Source organism: Orycteropus afer, unplaced genomic scaffold (genome assembly GCF_000298275.1).
Source record: "Orycteropus afer afer isolate SDZICR_OR568_19922 unplaced genomic scaffold, OryAfe1.0 scaffold00330, whole genome shotgun sequence".
NCBI lineage: Eukaryota > Metazoa > Chordata > Mammalia > Tubulidentata > Orycteropodidae > Orycteropus > Orycteropus afer.
In genome coordinates this window covers 3,431,107-3,435,974 of record NW_006921917.1, presented here as the reverse complement: position 1 = coordinate 3,435,974, position 4,868 = coordinate 3,431,107, and positions in this window count along the sequence as shown.

Genomic DNA, 4,868 nt, shown 5'->3' with positions numbered 1-4,868 from the left:
GTTCCACTCTGATACACGTGAGGCCACCTTGAATCCAAATCGACTCTGTGACAACTGCTTTTTTGTTTTTGTTTTTACTATTAGCACAATTTCTTAGGGGTCTTAATATTTGTAAAGTGTTTGGAAACATTCGTACCAAGAAGTGAGTGCTATCTACAGATAAATAATTAATGTGTGAGAGCTTTTGATCCCTGAGCATTTGTTTATGTCTTTAAGAAGGTTCCATCCCAGTTCATCTGGGTTAGTGAGCCCAGGGACAGTGTACCTGTGCAGGTACTGTGTACACCCAGGCCTTCCGGGTGGAAACAGTGCAAAAGAGCCCCAAGGAGAAGGACAACTCAGGGACCAGAGAGTTACTGCTCAGTTTCAGCATCCTGGGCAAACCCATGGAGTTTGCAAGTTTGGTTTTATTAAGAAAGCTGCCTTCCTAACTGCTCCCAAAGCCAATGAACCATTTCAGGACTTACCTGCCAGACTCTTGAACAACCATGGTCTCTGCTGACTCCCTCCCCCCACCCTACACAGCACACATATCTCCTTGATTCTACTTATTTCCTCTCCAATTCCTCACTGTCTCTAACTTTCACCTTTGTCTGTGTCTCCAGTGATTGGTGCAGCTTCTCATGACCCAGTCCAATGGTGGGGATGGTTAACAAGAGGTGGCAGTGTCCAGAAGGCTCAGTGGATGACAGCATTGCTAGAAGGAAAGGAAGGTCGTGTTGGCTGTGAGTCACAGGCCCTTCAGAAGCACATGAGCAGTGTACACATTGGCAGCACAAATCATCTCTGTTTGTTGTTTCTGGCTGTAAGTGACCAACAAATCCTAGTCATCTGGGCTTAACCAATACATAAATACATATTATATATCAGTAAAACTGGAAGTAGGAATACTCCAACATTAACCAATCCACGCTCAATAACATTGTCAAGAAATCTTGTTTCCCGTTATTTTCAGTCTGTCATCCTCAGCTGTAGCTTTTTCCTCAGGTAGCTCCTTTTCAGTTGGTAACCTGGGCTGTAGCAGTTCAGATATGGCGTCCAGATATAACAACATAGAGCACTACATGAATACATCTCTTCCGGTGTGTCCTCCTTAGCAGTAAGGACATCTTTCCCTGCAGCCCCCAGGTCCTACCTCTGGGACTGCAGCTAGAAATAGCCTCACCTGAAGCAAATGAGGGAGCTCTGGTAGCATAGTGCTTAAGGCACTTGACTGCTAACCAGAAGGCTGGCGGTTCAAACCCACCAGCCACTCCTCGGAAGGAAGGTTGGGCAATCCTAGTTACGTAGTGATACTGCCTCGGAAACCCAAGGAGGGGTGGCTATGAGTCGGGGCCGATTCGACGGCAAACAACAACAACAACAACAACGAAGCAAATGACTGTCCAGAGTATGGTAGATTCCTGAACATCATTTAGGGTCTGCTAGGAAGGAGGGGGTCCCTGGCTGGCACAAATGGTTAAGTGCTGGACTATTAACCAAAAGGCAGGACTTGAGAAGAGTAGTCAATCACGTGGTTCCATCCCCGTTGCGGTTTAATCATGGACGTGTGGTCCAATCCTGGCCGTGCATGAACAGTTCTCTGCTGGGGGCCTAATGACCTGCTTCTGAAAGCTCGCAGCCTTGATAACCCTGTGGAACAGTTCTACTCTGCATACTCGGCATCAACACGAGCCGGGATTGACTCATTGGTAACGAGTAACAACAAAACAGGAAGCAGGAAGGTTCCCGGGTGGTGCAAACTGTTTGCTCTCAGATACTAACCTAGAGATTGGCAGTTCGAACCCAACCAGTGGTGCTGTTAAAGAAAGGCCTGGCAATCTGCTTCTGTAAAGATTACAGCAAAGAAACCCCCATGGCATACTCTACTCTGTAACACATGGGGTTGCCATGAGTTGGAATCAACTTGGCAGCAATGGGTTAGGAACGAGGAAAAAGGTAGACTCAATGGTGAGCAGGAAACCAGAGTGTTGACTAAACACCAATGGTCTGCCCATTGGTGCCAGAAGGGACTTGGGGAGGTTGAAATACCAAAGGTTCTCTGGAGGGACTCCTAACTGGGACTTTGATGTTTTTTGTTGTTCATTACCATTCATGTGACATCTTCTATCTGATTTTTATCAGCAACTCCCCCCCACCACCACACAAACACACAAGGGGCAGGAAGAAACACCTAGACTATTGTTAAAAATTCGGCGGAGCATCTGCAGGGAAGTGGGCTTCACTGCAGCAGCAATAAATGCATGCCTGTCTTTCTCCTGCAGTTTGGATGACTGCAGTAACATCCTAACAAGTGTCCCTGCCTCCAGCTGGCCCCCACAAGCCATTCCCCTGACTTCAGCCAGAATGACTTTTTCCAAATTTAAATTTAATCCAACCCACAAAGACTCTCCACTGCTCTTAGAACTCCTCAGCCAAGAGCACAAGGCCCTTTCTGACTTGATGCAGCCTGAAAGCCGTATCTTCAGATTTCTCTCTCTTGCCTTCTCTGTTCCTGCCCCATGAAAGAAGTCAAGGACTGGAGATTGAATAGACAGACAAGGCAGGGATCAGGAGCAGCGTCACACCAGTAAATTCTGAGGAGGCATTCGATGAGCTTCAGCAGCCATTTTCCAATTGAAAAAAACTCTAATAGAAATATAAGGAAATACCTTAAATTGAATAAAGACTATTTCTTTAAAAGGCCAGGGCAGTGTTCATTCTTTTGTACGTAGGGTCGCTATGAGTCAGAGTCATCTTGATGGCATGTAACAAAACAACACTAAGTTTTTTTAGAGGGGGGAGCAACACTTCTTAAAAAAAGGTAAATGTTTTTTAAAATTATAATTTACAGTGTTTTCACTGAAAGTTTACACAGCAAATTGACAATTTCTGTGCAGATTATTCAGTGACATTATATTTTTCACAATGTGTCAACATTCTCATTAGTTCCCTTCTGGTTCCCGATTCCAGTGCTTTCATTTCCCTGCCCTCTTATCTTCCCATCTTTCTCTGAGAGTTATTGTCGACCTTTCTGTGTCATACTGACGGCTTTTAATGAAGCATCGTACTCACAGGTAATATCCTTTATTTTGTGGGCCAGTTTGTTATTTTACTACAAGGCGATCTCAGGGGATAGTTTTATTTTTGTTTTAATTTTTACTGTGATTTGGGTGGAAGTTGACAGAGAAAGTTCATTTTCCATACAGCAGTTCATACACATTTTGTTGCATGACATTGACCGCAATTCCCCACAATGTACTAGCTCTCTGCCTACTCGCTCCCTGTGGTCACCTCTTGCCTGTGTCCTCTCCTCTGCGTGCATTCCTGTTCATCCTCCTACTCCCCCAGCTCTCTCCCTGTGCACACACTACCCTTCTGTTCTCCCACAATTGATTGATTGATCACTCTAAGGAGCGTATCTACCTGATGCAAATGTTCACTCTTTATGCCTGTCTATTGTTCGGCTGAAAGCTACAGGCGTGAGTTCAGTTCCAGACAGGAAGGGTAACTAGGGGCCATAGTTTTGGGGATCCCACCAGGCTCTATCCGACCAGTAAACCTGGTCTTTTTTTTTTTTTTTCATGATTTTGAGTTTTGTTCCACTTTGTTCTCCCACTCTATCAAGGATCTCCTGCACTGATCCCTTTCTGAGTGGTTGACAGTGGTAGCTGGGCACCTTCTAGTTCTTCTGGTCTCATGGTCATATAGACTGAGGATCACATACGTGGTCCTCTAGTCTCTTGGACTAATTGTTTTCACATATCTTTGGTTTTTGTCATTCTTTGCTCTGAAGTCTGGGCATTTGAAGAATTTGAGTTTTGTTCCCCATTTTTCTCCCATTCTACCAGGGTCCATCTCGTGTGGCCCTTACCAGAATGGTCAGTAGTGGTAGCTGGGCACCATCTTATCTTCTGGTCTCAGGGTAGATGAGGCTTGTGGAGGTTCTTAGCTCTGTAGACTAGTTTCTTCTCTGACACTTTAGTTTCTTTCTTTGTTTTGCTCCATACAAGTAGAGACCAATAGTTGTATCTTAGATGGCTGCCCGCAAGCTTTTAAGACCCCAGATGCTACTCATCTTACTAGGAAAAGGCAAATATTCTGAAGATGAAAAAAGTAAATCTATTTCATTAAAAAAGTAAACAGGGATGCTCACTATCACCATTATTACTTAATGTTGTCTATTGAAAAAGATACAAGAGGTTCTAGTTTTGAAAATTATCAGAATTAATAAGAAAATTTGGCATTAACTTCCATTTGTGGTAATGTTGTTAGGTGCTATGGAGTCAGCCCAGACTCATGCTGACCCCAAGCACAATGGAGCAGAATGCAGCCAAGTCTATTGTGATGCATATGGTTTTCATTGTCTGAGTTTCAGAAGTAGAACAATTGCCAGGCCTTTCTTTCTACTTCTTCTTAGTCCGGAAGTGCCACTAAAACCAGTTGAGCATCATAGCAGCATGCAAACCACCACTGACAGACAGGTGCACCCGCAGTGCATTGGCTGGGAATCGAACCTGGGTCTTTCATGTGGAAGATGAGAATTCCACCACCAAACCACCACTGCAAACAGGATCACACCACCCCTTCTCTCATTCCTTCCTTACCTAAGACTGTTTGTCTCCAGAGGCAGAAAAACTTACATGCTTTTCCAAGAGCAGTTTTATCTTCTTAAAACCAAAGTCCTTTTTCAGAAGAGGCTCTTGTATGACTTTGAATAACAGAAAGTTTTTTGCATAATTAGAGAGCCAGCATGGGAAGTTTCCTAAAATTAAGGGACCGGCTTCTTCCTCTTCTTCTTCTTCTTTTTTTTTTTTTTTTTTTTTTTATTGTGATTTGGGTGAAAGTTTACAGAGCAAATTCATCTTCCATACAGCAGTTCACATACA